At 43.3% G+C, this 21,813-nt stretch overlaps 1 protein-coding gene across 3 annotated transcripts in view; it reads right to left on the reverse strand.

Annotated features, from left to right (window-relative positions):
- Positions 1-21,813, reverse strand: part of CNPY1 (canopy FGF signaling regulator 1) — a 205,814-nt gene that overhangs the window by 149,747 nt on the left and 34,254 nt on the right. The window lies entirely within an intron of this gene.

Genomic DNA, 21,813 nt, shown 5'->3' on the forward strand with positions numbered 1-21,813 from the left:
AAGCTAGAATCAGGACCTAAAAGCAATATGAGAATTCAAATCAAACAGAGCCAGACTAAGGGGTGGGCCAGAAAGGTACCTAAAAGGGTGGCCGAGCTGCCTTCTCCTGTCGCAAGAGCTAAGACTACAAGACTGTCGCTTCCCACCCCCATGTCCTTTTGATCCAGATCCTCTCCAGTTATTAATGTCACATTTACTGGGTTTCTGATGTTAGGACCCAGTTGTTTAAGAAGATTAGAATCTCATGCCCTCTTCCTTATCGGGTTAGTTTTTGTGAAGAGGATATACCCACCTGATCAGTGTAGTGCTACCAGAGTTTGGGAGAGGAAGCATATTGATTTAAGAATGTTAAGATTTAAAAAATGAATTCTTTATTATTATTTAAGATACTAGTGAATACATTTAAAAGTCAGCTGACAAATATTTTAAAAACGGATAACAAAAATAGGTACAATTAGCTTAAAAACAATGAAAGCTGTAGCTAATGTGCCCTTTATTCAAATTATTCAAGGAATCTGTTTAAACAGAATATTCTGTGTGAATATGCTTATAATAACTGTTTTTCTCTTTATCAGATTTCTAAATAATGGAATTGCAACTTTGGATAAGTATTGTTTTTTTTATATTTTACTACTTTAGCTATTTTCACTTTATATAACTACTATTTTGTATTAAGAACTAATGCTTTGTGAATCATTTTGTTTTCTAGGCTCTGTGAAACTGAATCAGTCTGGTAAATATAATTTTCCTTTTTCTTTCTTTTATATATATGTAGCTTGGGGCTAAAATAACATTTTACACTACTTATTGCTGGAGGACCCAGGAGCAGGCAGAGTTAGGAATTACCAAAATACACCACAATATTCCCCAGTATAATCTTAAATACTTTATGTGAGATTTTTTTCTTAAATTTGTTGGACCTTCATGAGTACAACTTGAAAAAGTGAACAAAACTGTGTGTCCCTCAGGTCCACTTTTATTTTATTTATTCATTTATATTCTTATTTCATTTTTTATTTTTTAAAATAGTCTCAATGCATGAAGGTCCCTTCCCGGGTCGCTTATAGGTACATGTCTTATTTCGACTAATCATCGAGAAAACAACAAAAAACTACCAAAACGTATCTTCAGTGTCCAATTTGCATGCATGTGATTAGCGCTATTAGACTCACTCTGAGTCGGACACGCCACGTTGGATAAGCGCTAATCTCCTTATTGCATTAGGGGATTCATTCAACCCTCGTCCGACTGCCGGTTATAGAGTGCTCTCGGCTGAGCGCACTGTATTGCATCGGCCCCAAAATGCTGCAGTGGTTGAATAGGTAGGTAGGAAAGAAGCATATGGAGGTTTGAACCTGGCAGAGTGCTCAGTGTACCAATAGTGGTAGCCCAGGCAGAGTGGGGAGCCCTGGGAAGAAGGTTAATCTGGCTGTAAAGTGAGTGAGCTGCTCCTCAAGGCACAGAAAAATTGCACCATGCAGCACAGAAAAAAAATAGAAGTCCATGCAGCAATCTTGCTGCTAAAGTACAGCACGAGGCTCCCTGAGAATAGGAACATCCCCTGAAGACAAACTTCTGTCTGAAACATGGCCTCGTTGGGAGGGCAGTAAGATTTATTGCCATTATTATTGTGTGCCGTACATGTTTAAAAAAATTCTCTTAAAAAAAAAAACAACCCCCTTTTTTTTAGTTGTTTGAAGAGCATGGACTGTTTGGTGGATACCATCTATAGCCTGGATAATTAAACACTAACAGATATGGACATTTTTTTAAAAGAGTTTGAATATGCATAATTATTTTGAAGCACTCAAAGTTTTTTTTTCAATAAAAGTTAGATTTTTCTAAAAATATAAATTGGAAGGAGATTGGTGGTTAATGATTTTTAAAAAAAAGTCTGGGATTGATTACCGATTAGAAATAAAGAAATGCTGTATATAAAACCACAACCTATTCGATAAAAATAAATTTATTAAAAAAAAAATTCTTTTTGTAAATTTTGTTAACTTTTTATTTAAAATTTTAGAAAAAAATTAAACATTCAGATAAAAAAATATTTTTAAAACTCTTTCAATAAATTATAGGTGGGTACGATTGTTTGGTACTAGTTTATAGAGAGCTTCAGAGACAGTCCAGACTAAGTGCCTATAGAGAGAGTGCTCAGAGCTGCTGAGGAGAGAACTGATCCTGAGGAAGGGCAAGCCTGACTGAAGATTTGAGGAAGGTGTGGGTATGCCATTACTGAATGTCTGCTATAGGGAGCTAAAGGTTGGAACAGGGAGCCGGTGAGAGTCTGCCATCTGAAACTGAAGCCAGAAGAAAATGCGCAACCTGAAAAGCGAAGTGTATGCAGATTCAGATACCTCAAAGCCTGTCAGCACTGTAGCAACTTCTTAGCAAGAACATGCACTGTGTAAGTGTGTGGTATGTGTGCAAGTTACCCTTTCCCTTGTGCTTAGATAAGGATCCTGAACTGTCTGGGGTTTGTTTGTTTTTTTTTTCCTTTTGCTAGTTAGATCCCTAGTGACTTTAGGGCTGTATAAAGAAGCAGCCGGAGCCAAATATTACCCCCATTAGACTTTAAGATTGGTGGTAATGTAGAGAAGTTGCTTTCCCTTTTATTTTAGTAAATCATGTTAATAGGTACCCAGTGAAAGTCAAGAGACCCATGGAGGGTTACAACATGGGAGAAACATCACACAACTGGCCCAGTGCTAACAACCTAGATGGACTTTCTGCTGCCAGAGGAAAGGGTGAGCTCATCCAGTTAAATCACACATTATTAGACTTTGACACTTAAAGAAGATTTTTGAGAAGTCTCTAAAGTTGAAACTCTAGAAACTGAGAGGGTTGTACTCCTCTGGTGTAATACTTTCCTTCCAAGAAAGTTTGCAAACTACAAATAGGTGAAAGATTTTAAGAAAAAATTGTGATCCTTTGAAACTGTAAGAAGCATCTAGTATTAGAATTAAACCTGGACAGAGGTGGAGGAGAGAGAGGAAGCGCCGGTGTAAAATATTACCTTGCAGCTGAAGGCGTTTGAGGGTGAGGAGAGCCCTCCTGGCCGCAGACAAGGCTACAGCGACATTTCCTGATGCTGACGTCATCAGGGAAGGACCTGCAGGACCAACAAAAGCTGGCCCCCCTGCAGCGCATCGACGTGGCCAAAGCATCGCCGAAGCCGCGAGCGCCAAAGGGGCGCGCGACTTTGTCTGGACTTTCTCACCATTAAGAATCAGGAAAAGGACTTTACTTTATTCAAAAAAAAAGTGAGTAATTTTCCTTTTACAATTGCTATAACTTTCTACCGAAGCCTCTATTCAGGAAGGTAGTTAATTTGAGAGTAGGAGGTGAGAAGAGTTATCTGAGGCTTTACCGAGTTACATTAAATTTCGAAAATAGGATGCCTCACACAAAACAGAAGGTGAAAGTCAGGGAGATGGTCACATCATCTCCTTTATATGAACCCTCCCAGCCTCGGATCCCTGCTTTTTTCACCCCCACACTTGGTATAAAACCGGAGGAGATGGCCGCTGAAGGTTCTGGTATAGAGCGGGTATCAGCCCTCCAGGCCGAAATATCTTTAAGCCCCGGAGCCCCGAGTATTCCTCCACCTCAATTAATACCATTAGATTTTCTTAAATTACAAATTAATACAGAGGAAAAGAGAGGAGGAACCCAGATAACAGCGGGAGAACTGGAATCTGGATTAGTACGTAGCAGTGTTATATTTCCTGATAAGCCAACTGAAATCACATTGGACTCCCTTTGGCAAGCTGTAAAAGCTTTAGAGTTGGCAATTCTTGATTTAACGAAAATTATGATGGACTCTAACAAAAGCTTTATTAATATTGAGGCTTCCCTTACAAAATCTGATGAAAAATGGAACAGATGGAAAAGAGAATGATTAATATGGAAAGCTGGCAACAAAGGTTTACAAGAGCTGAGATATTATATGATAAAAAGCTAGAAACCATAGAGAATTCTTTAAAGTACTTGAATCTCAGAATATTGAACTTTTCCAAACGTGATTTAATAACCTCACATGATATGTTTGGGAAATATTTAATACAAATTTTCAAAATGCCACAACAGGCAATGCCAGCCATCTCTAAAATTTATTATGTACCTGTAAGAGGTAATATTATATCAGGCAGCAAACCAGGGGAAAACTCATTGAACTTAACAGGAATAATTGAAGCTACCCCAGATACTATTATACCATCTAGATTCACACTACATGTATCCTTTGCTTTTGCTTCACACCGTGAGCAGTGTTCGTTTCTTCATGAGAAACAGAGCGGCTTTATTCCATGGGGATAAAGTATGGAGTTTTCCAGGATGACTCAGGACAAGAGAAGGAATTTCCTTGCATTAAGATCAGAAATAGAAATTAAGGGGGGGAAAAATGATACTTCACATTTGCATGGAAATTTTAATATCATGGCAAAATCAGAAATATGTATTCTTTGAGTTATCACAGTTGCAAAATTTTCTAGATTCTCAAACCCGAGAGACTGTAAATCTTGAGGCAAAGCAGAATTAAAACCAGTAGTAATATCGCTTTTCAATTGTTATATATGGGGGAGTTTGTCCTTTTTTTAAATTATTTATTTATTTATTTTTTATTTTCTGTCAATAGAAAACCGCTTTGTTACACTCTCCTTCCTGGGAAATTATTATTACCTTATGAAATATCAGATTAAATTTATGTTTGTGAAACTATTTCTCTTGTTAGAATTACAATTATCTGTATTCATTATAAATTGCATTTTTTGTATTTGAAATGCATAAATAAATTAAAAAAAAAGAATTAAACCTAGATGTTTATTTGATAACTGAAGTTTGTTAAACTTGTTAAAAACAAAGGGGAACATGGTAACAGCATGGGTTCATATATTGTACTATAAAGAAACATAAGTTCTTTACTGGTTGAGTATTGTTAAGAAAGCTGTTAAATTACCTATCATCCTGATTTGACTTAACCTAAATACTACCCTCCCAAGCTATTGGTAGGAGGAAAATTAATTTGTTTCAATTATTCCTTTTTTTTTTTTGTTAACCTTTTTGTTTACTGTCCAAGCTGCTTTTTCCCTACTTCTGGAAGACCCCTCCTACAGGGTGGGATTACTCATCACTTAAGTAACCAGTAGAGGGGTAGGATTGTGGGGAGAAGTGGTAGGGCCTTCCCCATCATTTTATGTATGCTCCAGGTGTTATGGGGACAACTTGATACCTCTAGCTCCGTACAGCGGAGTCTTTACTGGTCCTAGTGTGTTAAATGTTCTGTGTTTTAGATGTATTTATTTATTTATTTATTTATATTCTGCTTTTCAGCACTTCAAAGCGGATTACATTCAGGTACTGTGGCATTGCTGTAGGCTCACAATCTTAACAGGGTCATTTATTAAAATGCGATGTGCTGTTATCACAGTGGTACTATTTAAATCAGGGGAAGGGGAGGAGTGTGGGCGGGGTTATGGCCCAGCAGCATTGCGGGAAATAACACCACCTTTTCCTGTGGCGCTTTAGAGGTGATAGTGTGCAGCGCAGCCACACCGCGGCAGGCAAAATCACACTGCCATGATGGGGCTGGCTATACACTATGGCCCCCCCCCTCGCCCATTTTTTCCCCATGGGCCATCATTCCCCTACATTTATAGCGGAATGATGAATCCTGGGGTAAATTTGTACCTGAGGCAACGAAGGATAAAGTGAACTGCCCAAAATCATAAGAGCAGTGGGATTTGAACCACTAGGCTGCTACTCCTGTATATTTTTCCTTTTTTTTTTTTTTTTTCTTTTCCTGTGTTTGGGCTTTACTATACTATGGGGCGGATTTTCAGAGCCCTGCTCGCCTAAATCCGCCCAAAACCGGGCGGATTTAGGCGAGCAGGGCCCTGCGCGCCGGTGAGCCTATTTTACATAGGCCTACCGGCGCGCGCAGAGCCCCGGGACTCGCGTAAGTCCCGGGGTTCTCCGAGGGGGGGCGTGTCGGGGGGGCGGGCCCGGTCGTTGCGGGGGCGTGTCGGCAGCGTTTTGGGGGCGGGTACGGGGGTGTGGCTACGGCCCGGGGCGGTCCGGGGGCGTGGCCGCACCCTCCGTACCCGCCCCCAGGTCGCGGCCCGGCGCGCAAGAGGCCCGCTGGCGCGCGGGGATTTACTTCTCCCTCCGGGAGGCGTAAATCCCCGGAGAAAGGTAAGGGGGGGTGTAGACAGGGCCGGGGGGGTGGGTTAGATAGAGGAAGGGAGGGGAAGATGAGGGAAGGGCGTTAGAGGATTCCCTCCAAGGCCGCTCCGATTTCGGAGCGGCCTTGGAGGGAACGGGGGTAGGCAGCGCAGCTCGGCGCGCGCCAGCTATACAGAATTCATAGCCTTGCGCGCGCCGATCCAGGATTTTAGTGGATACGCGCGGCTCCGCGCGTATCTACTAAAATCCAGCGTACTTTTGCTTGCGCCTGATGCGCCAGCAAAAGTACGCCTATTCACGTTTTTTGAAAATCTACCCCATGTCTGTAATTTGCCCAGACTCAAATGTGTCAGTGCACTCTTTCCTGTGCTGTTTGAGTCGTCGTTGGTGTTCTCTTTATTCTTTCTCTGGTCAGGAACCAAACCTATTACTCTACCTTATAAACTTAAAGAGAAACAGTCTCTCTGGCCCAATATTCTTCTTGGTGACTACTGTGTCACCCTTACAGGTAAACTTTTTTAAAAGGAATGTGCAAATGCCCATAAACATGTATTGGCCCACGAGCAGCGATCCGCTTAATTTTATATCATACATGCTTATCATTTAAAATATCCCTAACACTTGTATGTGTGCAGCCATTATGCGCATATTTTAATAACATGCTCGCACAAGTGACCATATGGGTGGGGAGGGGGGAGAGAAAGCGCCTCTGATGGACAATATGACACTCTAAATTTCCCATTGTAAGAGGGGCACTTTCAACTCAGGGTGGGTTTGGGGGAGATGGTGTTACAGGGGTCTGCCTAGGGCACAAAGGTCTATAGAACCCTGTAACACCGCCTCCCCCGAATCCACCCTGAGTTGAAAGTGCTCCTCTTACAGTGGGAGATATATACTGTTATGTTCTCTGTTACAAAGACTTTCTATCTTTCTCCCTCTTCTCCCCCCCCCCCCCCCCCAGCCAATTTTCTTAAAACACACAATCTCCAGACTTGCTCCTCATCAGGACCAGCAGTAAAGTTATGCAGGTAACATGCCAACACGTGCCATGATCAGCCTCCTGATAGCAGATGGGAGACTGAGTCAGATTTCAAAGCTGACGTCAACCTACATATACCCGTGCAGGAAGCTTAGCTCTTCACTATTTCTCAGTCTCCTAAGCAGATAGGGACACTACACACACTAGAATGGTGTTAGAAATTTTAAAACAAAGAAGAGAAAAAACTTATCTCTACAAGACAAGCCCCCGCTCTCCTGCGGTGATACCTAATGGTCCCTCCCCCAGTCGAGAATTCCTGAGGTGATTTCCGAGATCCCTCAGAGGCAAGTCTCTGGTCCAGTAGCTGGCTGCCAGCGTGGACTTAGCCTCCAGGGTGGCTGAGAGGCAGCGGGTGCAGAATCGAGCATGGTGGTGAAGGTAATTCCCTTTCCCCTCACAGCCAGAGACTGCCCAGCACGAGACCGGGAAATGCCGAGACCAGGTAAGGTAGAAACCTCTCTTAAAGTCTCCGGTCTCCGAGGCTCGATTTGCCGCACAAATCGTCCCTTCCGGCGTCTGTGACATTGGGTTGAGCAGCCCCGACTGGGTTAGACCCCCGGTGTGAGGGTCCACACACGTGGAGACCCTCCGGGGGGTCACCATCTTGTTCGCGTGGTCGTTGGTGCCATTTCCCCCCTTGACCGCCGTATTGCCCGCTCAACTGAGCCATGCGCATAACCAACTTGTGCGCACAGCAATGCGCACATACGGCCTGTGCGCACATCTTTAGGCATTCCGCTTGCACGTCTTCGGCACACCCGGAGCGCTCAACCAAGCCTCTTGGCGCACATTCCTACGCGCACAGAAGAGTTTTGAAGCTCACCATGAGCACAAACCATGGCACCGCCTGCCAAGGGACAAGCCCTCTGCCCAGCCTGCCACCTAAGAGCTACGCAACCAGAAGTGGCCTCCTCCCTATGCCAGCAGTGCGAAGAGGCTTAGGGGGAACCAAAGCAAGGTCCCTCACAGCCAGTAGAGGGATCCGGATCCACTAATGATAGTACCCCGGACCTCTGTATCTCCAACTCTGCTCCTACACAGGCAGACACCTCCAGGGCCTCCACTATAATGCCCCCTGGAATCAACATGGACCCAGGGACGTTTTCCTGGGTGGAATTCTTCAAAGGGCTACAAACCTTTGTCCAAGCGCACTCCGTACCGACTGCGACCCAGTCCCAGTCGCCACCAGAAACACAAGACGTTCCAAGCACCTCTCGGGCCCATCGAGACGTGCCCTTCCTAAGCAAGTGTCTCCCAAGAGTCTCCCTACCGGGGATACAGACACCCTGGAGGAAAGAGAAATCCCCCCAGGCGTGGAACCATACTGAACCATGCTGCTATTCTTCTCCAAAGATGAGTTACCAGCTCTCGTGTCCCAGATCCTGAAGACACTGGACATTCTAGGCACGGACACCACAGCGGAACCAAAGATAAAACCCCATCTTGGACTCCCTCCATTAGGCCTCATGCTATTTTCCAATGTTGCAAGTGGTACAGCAACTGATTAACCTGGAATGGAATGCCCCAGAGGCCAGCTTCAAAGGAGGATGGGCCCTAGAAGCCCTATATCCCTTGAAACCCGCAGCTAAGGAACTCCTGCGGTTCCCAAAGGAGGACGCCATGGTCTGCGCAACCTCCAAGCGCACGACCATTCCCGTTGAGGGAGGAGCGGCACTAAAGGATGCCCAGGACAGATGACTGGAATCCAACTTTAAACAGTCCTTTGATGTAGCAGCAATGATTCTTCAGATCGCTTCCTGCTGTGCCGTGGTAGCACGTTCTTGCTTGCTCCTCTCCAGAGACGCAACCATGCCTGTTGAGACAATGGAACCTGTGGTATCATTCCTCATGGATGCGACCTCAGATCTAGTGCACGCCTCTGCCAGGAACGTCGCCTCGGCAGTGGCAGCCAGAAGACATCTATGGCTCCGAAACTGGTCAGCTGACGCGACATCCAAAGCGAGCCTCACAAGGATGCTCTTTAAAGGCTCCCTCTTGTTCGGAAGCGAATTGGAGACGCTAACCAACAAATGGGGTGAATCTCCAGTACTTCGCCTACCGGAGGACAGGAACAAAAGAAACCAGTGCTCTTCCCCCCCTAAGAACCAAGGGCAGAGGAGCTCAGTGCTTTAGACCGTACAAGAACACACACTACCAAGCACCTTGCCCAGCAGGCAGGACTCAGTCCTTTCGGAACAGACACAACAAGAGGGGAGCAGGCTCAGGGACAGGCACCAGCCACACCCCACAATGAGATTAAACAGACCCATCCACCGCAAGATGTCATAGGGGGGCAAACTTACCCTCTTCTACCAAAGATGGGTCGAGACAAGTGGGTCCTAACCATCATTCGAGAGGGATACTACCTGGACTTCCACAGTATCCCTCCAGACAAATTTGTGAGATCACCGTGCCACACCCTCTCCAAGAGGACGGCAGTGGAAACCACACTGACGAAACTACTCAGCCTAAAGGCAATAACTCCGGTGCCCACACACCAACAAAATACTGGTCACTATTCCATCTATTTTATCGTTCCCAAGAAGGAAGGTATGTTCCGGCCCATCCTAGACCTCAAGTCCGTCAATCGTTACCTGAGGGTACCACATTTCCGCATGGAAACCCTGCACTCAGACATAAGGGCAGTACAGCCGGGAGAATTCCTGACTTCACTGGATCTATCCGAAGCCTATCTCCACATACCGGTCCATCAAGGCCATCAGCGCTTCCTACGCTTTGCGATACTGGACCATCATTATCAGTTCCGGGCGCTACCCTTCGGACTAACCACCACCCCTTGGACCTTCACTAAAATCATGGTGGTAGTGGCGGCAACACTGAGGAAAGAAGTAATCCTCATACATCCTTACCTGGACAATTGGCTAATCAGGGCAAAATCTCCAGAGGAAAGTCACCAGGTGACCACCAGAGTCAAGAATCTGCTGCAGAATCTCGGGTGGATCGTCAACACAGCCAAGAGCTGCCTGCAGCCCTCCCAATCGCTAGAGTACCTGGGCGTCCGGTTCGACACCAAGGAAGATAAGATTGTCCTTCTCCCTCCAAGGAGAAGGAAACTGATGGGTCAGCTGCGAAAACTGTTGAACTGTGCCTACCCCAAGTTATGGGACTACCTCCAAGTCCTTGGTCTCATGACATCAACTCTAGAAGTCATTCCATGGTTAAGGGTCCACATGCGCCCACTACAACGTTCCCTACTGTCACGATGGAAACAGGCGTCCCAGAACTACTCCATTCACCTCCAACTACCAGCAGAGGTTCGGACCCAGCTCCAATGGTGGCTACAGGAAGACCATCTGAGCAAGGGAGTAAAACTATCCCCACCGGACTGGATCTTGCTCACCACGGATGCAAGCCTGCAAGGGTGGGGAGCACACTGTCAGGAACTGTCGGCCCAGGGACAATGGGACAAGGAAGAAGCGGGATGGAACATAAACAGACTGGAAGCCTGAGCAGTCAGACTAGCCTGCCTTTGATTCGTCCACAGACTCCGGGGCGAGTCTGTCAGTCATGTCTGACAACGCCACAACAGTTGCCTACATCAATCGTCAGGGAGGAACCAGAAGCCAACAGGTGTCCCTGGAGATAGACCCAATGAATACACCTGACAGATGTGAAAATGTCATTACGTCTCTTGTGAGTAACCTATAAAAATGGATAGTTAACATGCACGTTTGTTGCCATTGATTCAAAGCCCGATGACTAAAAGCCTGACATGAAAGCAATCGTGAGTAGGAAACCAAAAGTGAATAAAAAGGAATTATATAATTCTTGTTTTAATTATGATATTTTGTCGTTAAAGATTTCTCATCTAGACGCAACATTGCCCTGACGCAACATCCCGCAAAACATTGCCAATGTCGGCATTTTTGGCGTCTGCAGAACTCATGTGAAGCCATCCTCAGCACACTCAAAGCCATCGGCTTTACCCAAGTTATCACCTCCCCCACGCACAAAGCAGGGCACACCCTGGACCTCCTCTTTGTCAACTCCAGCATTAGCCTACCCTCTAAACCGGTGGTTCTCAACCCTGTCCTGGGGACCCCCTCAGCCAGTCGGGTTTTCAGGATATCCACAATGAATATGCATGAGAGAAAATTTGCATACACTGCCTCCATAACATGCAAATTTTCTCTCATGCATATTCATTGTGGATATCCTGAAAACCCGACTGGCTGGGGGGGGGGGGTCCCCAGGACAGGGTTGAGAACCATTGCTCTAAACCACACTGTACCCCTGTCCCATGGTCTGATCACGCTATTGTCAAATCCTCCATCTCTATAAAGATACCCAAACCATCCAAATCCCCCTCCACCACATCTTTTGCCTACAGAAAATCCTGCCCCAGTGAGGACCTCACTTCAGCCTTTGCCAGCTCTTCTCTGAAACTCAACTGCTCAACTCCAAACACAGCCCTAGACTCTTGGAGCCACATCACCTTAGATATTGCAAACAAACTGTGCCCTATCACCACACATAAAACTAAACTATCTGCAAAAAAACAAAACCCATGGTACTCCCCAGACCTCAAACTAATGAAACATGAGCTCAGGCAGAAAGAACACACATGGCGTAAAGACCCATCCCCGCAAAAAGCATCCATATTCAAATCCTCACTACATCTCTACAGGCTAGCCACCCTTAAAGTCAAACGAGACTACTACGCCCTAAGAATCCACGATTACAAATATAACCCCAAAGCCTTCTTCACCTATGTTTCTTCCCTTACCAAACACACATCCCCCCCCCCCCCCCCCATTCCTGACAGCGAAGCCAGCAGCAAATGTGAAGAACTGGGACGCTACTTTCATGACAAAATCGCAGCCATCCTTCTCCGATTTCCCTCTATTCCCTCCTCGCTCCCAGCTGCTACAGGCACTGACCCACCCTCGTCCTCCTTTAACGACCTTGAACTCGTTTCATCCACTGAAATCACATCTATCCTCAAAAAGATGAAACCTGCGACTCATCCATCAGACACTATCCCCACCAAAGCCCTCCTCACCATACCTGACATCATTTCCAAACCCATTGCAGATGTTATCAATTGCTCCCTCTCTTCAGGCATTGTCCCTGACCCACTCAAGCATGCTGTGGTCAAACCACTGCTCAAAAAACCTGCACTTGACCCCAAGGACCCCGCCAACTTTCGCCCTATCTCCAATCTCCCTTTCATCTCAAAAATCATGGAGAAGGTCGTCAACTCGCAACTTACAGAATTCCTTGAAACTCACAACCTTCTCCACCCCTCTCAATTTGGCTTCCGTAAACACCTCAACACTGAGACCCTCTTACTTTCCTTGACTGACTACTTACTCAGGGGAATGGATCAAGGTCACAGCTACCTTCTTGCTCTACTGGACATTTCAGCAGCTTTTGACACCATAAATCACACCCACCTCCTTGCCCGCCTAACCGACATTGGCCTTTCCGGCACAGCCCTTAAGTGGTTCTCATCCTACCTCGACAATAGGAAATTCACCGTGAAAATAGGCAATGCTGAGTCCTCCCACTACGCCCTCACCCAAGGAGTCCCCCAAGGCTCCTCCCTCTCTTCTACCCTCTTTAACATTTACCTCACCCCCTTGTGCAAACTCTTATCAGAACTTGGCCTCAAATTCTTTCTCTACGCTGATGATGTGCAAATCATCATACCCATTCAAGGCTCCCTATCTGACACCCTTGAATCCTGGGGAAACCATCTCGCTGCCATCAACTCTTTACTTACCAACCTCCACCTTGCTCTAAACACTGCCAAAACTGAACTCCTCCTCATATCCCATCACCCCCCTACTAATCCCGCACTCTCAATTGACTCTGCTATCAAGATTCCTCATGCACAGCCCTGCGCAAGGAACCTGGGGGTCCTAATCGACCAACAACTGAACTTCAAAAAACATATCAGTGCCATACTCAAAGAGGGTTTCTTCAAACTTAAAGTCTTAAAAAACCTGAAACCTCTCCTTCACGCTAGTGACTTCCGCACTGTCGTCCAGGCTACACTGGCATCCACGATGGATTACTGTAACTCCCTCTTTCTTGGCCTACCCTACTCCTCCTTAAAGCCCCTCCAAATGCTACAGAACACTGTAGCCAGAACCCTCTCCAACGCTCACAAATACGACCATATTTCCCCTATACTGAAGGACCTACACTGGCTCCCTATTCCCTCCCGCATCCTCTTTAAATCCCTGACCATTATACATAAAGCCTTATATTCCCATCACTCCAACTGGCTGGCAGATCCCCTCCAATTTGCCTGCTCGAATCGATCAACAAGGACCACTAACAAAGGGTCCCTCCATGTGCCATCCCTAAAGAAAGCACACCTCACAGCTACAAGGGATCAGGCGCTCTCCATTGCTGGACCTATGCACTGGAACTCACTCCCAACCCACCTCAGACTTGAACCTTGCATCACCAAATTCAGAGCCCAGCTCAAAACCTGGCTATTCAAACAAGCCTTTCCCCAACACCCTTGATGAATATTGAATTGTGATGGATCATGACCTGAATTTGACTATGACCTTGTTCTTATGACATTATAGTTCACTTGTTGTTTGTTCCTATGCTTCTCTGCTCTCCTTATGGTGTTTTGTACCCCTTACCCTTCCCCTGTTACTTGTAATTTCCGTTGCTTTTGTTCCATGTAAACCAAGGTGATGTTTCGACTAACATCGGTATAGAAGACTTTTAAATAAATAAATAAATAAATACTTGTTGATTAAGAAAGCAAGTTTGCTTACCATAGATAGCTGGATGAATTAACCATGCTAAATACCTGATTACTGAGCTAAAGCTAAGTTCTATAATCAATTTTGGCATTCATGAGGTAGAGACCATGTGGGAACTCATGCACAAGCTCAGCAGCTAAAAGTTCTTTGAATTAAGAGAGAAGAGTGTGTTCAGTATCATCATGGTTAATTCATTCTGTCGTCTATGGAGAACCCCATTTATTTGCTTTATAAATTTAGTGTAGTGTGGTGATTGATTCTGTACCATGGTCTTTTTTTAGCAAGATATTCTTGTTGGGTTTTTGTTATTATTTTTATTTTCTATAGATTTGACAAAAAGAGGTGGCACGGTCTTCTTCACCAGTGAGCTGTATAACTCTCCTCTATAAACTGAACAGCTGCCCAGAGATCTACTCAATGACATACATAAGGGTGCAATGAAAAGGAAGGCATTCCTGGTGGGAGATTTTAATGTGGCAAATGTTGATTGGAACATCCATTCTGTTGGATCAGTTAGAGAAATCCCTTTAGAGTCATGCCTCAGACCAATTGTATTAGAACCTATCACTGAAGCAGTAATACCAGACCTATTTACAAATGGGGAAATTGTCTCCAATAGCCAGAGCCAAACAGAACACACAAAGATCAGGATCCTGGATTTCAAGAGTACTTTTTTATGGAGGCACAGGCACGGTGGGAAAATCTTTGTGAAATAGAACAGTGGTCTAAACTCTAAGAAGCTACAGCAAACTGTAGTAAAGGCAACAACTATTTGTTAGGAAGAAACTGCATGGAGCCTACTTTCCAAAATGCATGTGTGTATGTGTACATATGTATTATACTGTAGCTGGATTTAAAAATAAAAAACAACCTGACAGGATCTCTTTGTACCTGTTGATGTACTGAAAATTTGGTGTGGCTAGGATCCTAAATATAATTTATTAAGAGAGGGACACACAGACACGTCTGCAAATACATATGCTCTCATGCACTGTCTTCCCTTTGGAATATAGGCTAATAAAAATAAGGAAAGGAGACCAACACGGCTTTCAAATAACCTGGCTGAAAAAGTAAGGGCAAAAGGCTTATTATTCAAAAAAGTACAAGAAATCTGAGAGGAAAGCTGGAATAGATGAAGATATTCAGAATAGCACAGGTGCAAGAAGAAGAAAAGACACTTAAGACACTAAAGCAAGGTGCGGTGAGAGTGTAAGACTGAAAGTTTGATTCACTAACCTTTTTTTCCACATAGAAATAAAATAGGGAAAACAGCCTTGGGGTAAATTTTAAAACCCTTCCCAATCCACTGCTATTAAGGAGCAGACTGGGAGGTAACTTCATATCCCCCTTCCTACTCTGCCTCCCTTTTCCTCTCTCCTCCCCACCCCCTAAAACTATTTTTCCTAGCTTTTTTTTTTTTTTTTGTGGAACTTCATCAGAATAGCTGAAGTGCTGCATGCCGGCGCATCCCTGGAAAAGGGCCTAATGGCTGCTGTCCTGGTCGGCCCATAGCCCGCCCCTTTCAAGGAGTCCAGCGCTTCCACACGTACTGGTGGATTCACGCATGGCCAGGCCATTTTTAAAATGCTCTCAGCGCATGCACGGCCCGGCCATACGCGTAATCCCTGGTTTTTCCGTGCCCCGGTTTTTTAAATTTTGGCTTAGTGGTCACTGAAAAAGGAGTTGAAGGATCTGACATAATTGACACAGTTACATATGATTGCCGAGTAGATGTTACACTATTTACAGTAGTGTTCTCCATTCTGCTCTGGAAGGCATACACAACCAGTGGATATTCATAATGAATATTTATGAAACAGATTTGCATACAGTGGAGACCTAGGGTATGTTAATCTATCTCATACATATTTATTGTGGCAAGCCTGAAAACCTACCTGGCTGCATGGCTTCCTAGAGAGGCTTGGGGTAATGCCAAATTTAAGAGGAAGATGTAATAATGTGCATTTGGCCTAGTGCACAGACTTTACTACTGATGCAGCAAGGAGTTTTGTGTACAAAAAATGTGCTTACAACACTGCAGTTATTGGTATCCCTGTATGGAAATTCCACGCTAATGATAGCATTAGCTATTACCCTCCAATCTCGAGAGGTATGCTGTAAATTTTAATCCACTTCAGTCTAGGAGTTAAGTTTTCAGGGCTAAGATTAATCTACAGCTGGAAGCTGGAGGTGCAATGCTGGTACCTGCAGTCGGTATTTTGTGCACAAAAAGCATGTATTCTATGTATAAATATGATTGAAGTGCTAAAAACATATTTTGTACTAAGCCTTTTGTGTGCACGTTTTCTGGTTTGTATGCATTTTTTTTTTTTTTACTCTTGAGGCATTAGCATATCATATCGCTTATGCTGGCTGCTCTGCATTGGCTTCCCATCAAGTGGAGAATTATGCATAAACTAGCGATCATCATCTTCAAATGTCTCAATACTGATCATCTCAACTGGGAGCGCTCAGTCTTAAATAATTTACAGGCCGCCATGTGCCTTGAGATCTGCTCAGAACAACTTTCTTGACCTTTCAAAGGTGAAATTTGCCTACTTCAACATGATGGGAGACAGGGCGTTTTCTGTCCCAGGCCAGTTTTTTGGAACTCCCTTATTTTATGAGATTAGGTCAGAGCCTTATGTCAAGTCCTTTAACAGGGCTTTAAAAACTTGCTTATTTAGATTATAGTTTGTTTATTTTATCTGGTATCTTGATTGCTGCTTTTTGTGTTCTTTTCTGTCTTTTGTTAACTTATGTACATTTTGAACTGTGAACTACAAACTTTATGATGTGGCAGATAATAAACTTTAATAAACTAAACCATAAACAATTAGCTTACTGCAGCAGAAGCTAAATTAGCCTGTGCATTAGCAAACTGTTTGCAGAATTTCAGCACAATTTTAAGGCTTAGCTTTTTACCTCAGCCTTTATAAGGGTACAAAGCTGTGGGATACACATCCTAAGATATTAAGGGAACTCAGAAGTTCTGGGAGCTCCACTGATGATGGGGGTGGTTTTGTAGTACTTGAGAAGGTCATATGTTGTCCCTCTTCATAAAAGTAATAGGGAGGAAGTTGGAACATAAGATTTGCAATATTGGGTCAGATCTCAGGTCTATTGAGCCCAGTATTGTTTCCAACAGTGGTTAATACAGGGTACAAGTTAAGAGTCCAGAGATAAACAGTGGATATCCTTAAGTCTACCTTAATAATAGTTTGGCAAATTTCTGGAAGTCAATAAACTTTTTTTTCTAAACCCAGCTACACTAACAAGCTTTTACCACATCCTCCAGCAACAAATTCCAGAGTTTAATTATGCGTTGAGTAAAAAAAAAAATATTTTCTCATGTATGTCTTAAATGATCTAACATCAGAGATAGTAAAGGCAATGGAAACTTTACTAAAGAAAAGGACAATGAGGGATGTTGGATCCAGAAAGGTTGCAAGATTGGATTGATTCCTTTCATTGGGTGACCAGAAAATTAGAATAGGGCATGCACGAGATGTGGTACACCTGAATTTCAGCAAAGTTTTTGATTCTGTCCTGCATTTGAGGCTCATAAAAAATAAGTAATTTGTTTGATGTCTGTTTTTATGTATTTTATTGTTTTATGTTTGATTTGTAATCTGCCTAGCATGATTGATAGCAATAGTTGTGGAATATAAACAATTTTAAATAAATAAATAAAATTGACCAGTCTGGGGCTGGGCCTTATGTTGGTAACTGGTTGAGAGGCAGAAAGAGGGTAGTGGTAAAAGGAGTTCACCCTGGGGAAAGAATGGTAATTAGTATCAGGAGCAATGGGGTTTGAGCCTTTGGTCCTGGCAGCTGCAGACTGAAACCATGCAGTAGAGCTATGGTGACTCCAATGTAAGCTATCTACAGCTACAGCTCCTGTTCATGCACTGGAGATTCCAGTTCTGATTTGTGCTCTGGCTCTAATAAGTGCAACTCCAGCTCTTGAACAGGCAAATCCTGTTCTACTAGTTCTTTTACCTCCAGTTGCTGTACTGGTGTATTAGCTCTGGCTGCTGGGGCACTTTCAGCTCCAGTTCTGCACTGGTGATTCCTGCTCCATCTGGCCCAGCAGTTTTAGTTCCTGCACTGATGGCTCTGACATCAGCTGTTTCAGCAGCTGCAGGTCATACATTAGCAATTCCAGCTCCAATCCTAGTGAATCTAGCTCCAGCTTTCTCAGTGAGTTCAGCTTTTGCACCAGTGACTCTGGTTCCAGCAAGACCAAGTAAAGGGTCCGTTCCGGCCCTAGCAACATCAGTTCCTGCACCAGCTTCAACTTTTATACTAGTGATTCTAGCTCTAGCAATTCCAACTTTTTACCAGTGAATCCAGTTTCAGTGGTTCATGATCCTGCATCAGTGACCCTGGCTCCAGCTTCAGTTCTTGCAATAGTGGCTTTAGTTATCCCAGCTGTTCTGCACCTGGCTACTAGTACTAAGGCATATCCTACTGACCTTCATTTGGTTGCCCTAGGGAACCTATCCCTACCACCAAGATTCCAAGGCAAGGTACTGCATCGTGCTTTCAACCTTGCTTCAAGTCCAATCTAGTTCTACCAGCTCCAGATTCCACACCAGCATCTGGCTCTGGTTGTCTCAACAACTCCAGTTTCTGCACTGGAGAGTCCATTCCTGTCTTCACTATATCTCCAATTCTCATTCTAGTTGCTTATTTGATTCCCACTCCTGCACTAAAGATTTTGACTTGTATAACTCCATTACTGCCAACTCTAGCTCTGCTTTAGTTGGTCAATGACTCCAGAGACTTAATTGATAGTGTGCCTGACTTCAGTCTGGCCCCATGATCATTTAGGACTTTACTTCCCCAAGGTGTGCATTAGGCTGTTGGGACTACTTGAGGTAGCCAGCCCCAAATAAACCCTGAGGCATTTAAAATGCAGCTTCCAGTAAATTTTCACATCCTCCCACTATTCCAGTTTACTCTTGTAGAACCATATATTCTAGAGAACCTTCAGAAAAAATAGGACCTCAGGCCCCAGGAGGGGCCAGTGATGGGAGAGGGTGATATGCTGGCAGGAGTAATGGGGTTTAAACCCATGTCTTTGCTAGCTGCAAGCTGGAAATGTGCAGTGGAACTATGGAGGCTGTTGGCTCTTCAGGGAGTCCTAGAATACTTATCCTGTATACTTGAGTACTTGAGAGAGCTAGACATGCCTCTGCGTGCTCTTCATTGGACTAGCACTAGGTATGCTGCAACTTGAGCCCAGCATATAAACAGCACCAAGCAAGGACACCTTTTGTTGGTCCAACAAACTTCTTGGCATCCATCCCCATGGAAACTCTGTTCATCCAGCCTTTGATTCTGTTCCTGCTCCAGTTGTTCCATTGACCCAAGGATTCCTGTTCCTGGCTCTCCAACTACCATCAGTCTACATCATCTGCTTCTGGCTTCTGTCTAATGCCTGGGCTCTCCAAGTATGTTATCTCCTCCCCAGAGCAGAGCTTGATAATCAGTAGAGTGTCTCAGGCCAGTTTTATTTAATATCTCTGTGCACAGGAAAGATGGGGTGACTGATAGCATAGTCAAATATCTTTTAAGATATAAATAATATATAAGAAACAAACCTTTTTCAGAGGGAAGGAATGCTCAAGAACAGCTTGACCTACACTTAACAATGAACATGTCACCAGTTTGTGGAGATGAACTCAATTTTTCCACAACACTATCACATCCACAGGAGTCTCTCAACCCAATTCGAAGTTAAGTGTGTCACAAAGTTTCTTTTGTAAAAATACAAATAAATCCAGCCTTCAGCGCCAGGAGTAAGAGAAGCCAATTTTTTTTGTTCAAGAATTTACTAATATTTTTACTATCAAAAATAGCTGATCATTTGGGAGCAAAACTTTTTTTCTATCAACATTTAAAGCCCTTCTATAATCCTTCAGTGCCTGCCAATTCACTTATCAGCAGAAAGCTGAGACTTCATCTGCTATCAGAATGGCATAGTGCCCTTTTTAAAACTAAACTCTGCTGAAAACAAAAAAAACCCCCAGATATTTCCTAATATGCAGACTCTAATGCAACAGCCAGCAATTTGGAGAAGCATTCTACCAAAGTTGTAATGGAATTCTCCAAACTATCCCTCTAATGAAGCAAGGCTGCATCAACCTCAGCAGCATCCACTGACTTACAGTGAAGAGTATTTAATATCTCTTTTCCACCTCTAACCTTAGCTAAATACCCAATCAAAATTAATTTATGACCTGACCAAGGTACAACAGTAACAAACACATTAACCAAGTTAGCTAAATTAAAAAGGAAATCCCCCCAAAAAAACATCTCCAGCGTATGCCGACTGATGAAAAGGGCCAATAATCCATTTCCTAAAACCCAAGGCATCCATGCCACCCACAAAATCACTCTGGATGATGGGGCAGGCTGATCAAAACTCTTCAAAAACGATTTTCAAACTGTACTTCAGTCTCTTCTGTTCTCGGGTTTAGACTATTGTAACAGTTTGTTTCTGGGACTTCCAGACTCTGCGACAAAACCATTACAGCAAATACAGAATTCAGCAGCTCGTCTCTTAGTAGGATTACCTATGAGATATCATATTTCCCCTATCTTATATAAACTTCATTGGCTCCCAATTAAATATCGAGTAAAATATAAGGTTCTCTCTATAATTCATTCATTAATTCATGACCATGATTCCACATGGCTCTGTACATCTTTACGGTTGTATAAACCAATGAGACACCTTCGATCAACATCTCAATATTTGCTCGATGTCCCCACAGTTAGAATAGCAAGACTCAATATGACCAGGGAGAGGGCCTTTTCAGTGGCAGGACCGCAGTTGTGGAATTCTCTCCCTAACACCTTAAGGCAAATTATTAGTCATAGTGAATTTAAGAAGGCAGTTAAAACTTATTTATTTAAGATTGCATATGCTCATCTTGAAAATTGACTATTTCACTTTTTTAAGCCACATTTTTGTAGCAATTTACTATTCGATTACACATTTTGAAGGAATATGGTTTATATGAGTTATATTTTTAGATTTACTATTTCCTTTCTATCTTTGACTATTTTTGTTAAAAATTAGTATATTTATTTTATGAGTAGGGATTATGACAATATAATGTATTTTTATTCTTTCTATCTTTTTTCTATATTTTTAAATTTGATGTTTTATTTTATTTTATTTTTTATTTTTATTTTTTCTTTGGTTAATGGCTCTATATAATCGAAATATGTAAACCGTCTTGATCAAACTAGTTTGAAAAGACGGTATAGAAATATTTTTAAATAAATAAATAAATAAATGTTGATCTCTCCTAAAATCAATACATTCCCCTGACCAAAAGAAAATGGGACAAAGGAGTTGATCGTATCGAAAGCATTACTTTTAGCAATGGACAATACACCAAAGAAAACTTCACATTGTACCATAGAAGAACTAATAAATCCATCTTGGAAGTACAATTATATTTTAAACATATCAAATCAAGTTCCAATTTATAAAACGCAGCCACCTCCCCAGCTTTCTCCATTCTAGGCTTATGTTCCCTCCCATACACTTGAGGGCATATCTAGTTCAGTAAAACCACATTTTGACCCTTAACAACTAGAATTCCATTGCAATAGATCTTCCTGTAAATAAGTTCCTTCTATTTTGACGGTTGTTTTTTATTCTCTATTTCACGCTACCTATTTTTTCCCTCTCTTCTTCTGTCTCCCTTACCCCCCTCCTCTTTCTGGCCTGCTCCCATCCCCTGCTCCCTGTTCATTGTAATTCCTCCTTTATTTGAGTTAATTGTAAACCGGCGTGATGTGCCATACGAACGT

This window comes from Rhinatrema bivittatum, chromosome 2, assembly GCF_901001135.1.
Source record: "Rhinatrema bivittatum chromosome 2, aRhiBiv1.1, whole genome shotgun sequence".
Lineage (NCBI taxonomy): Eukaryota > Metazoa > Chordata > Amphibia > Gymnophiona > Rhinatrematidae > Rhinatrema > Rhinatrema bivittatum.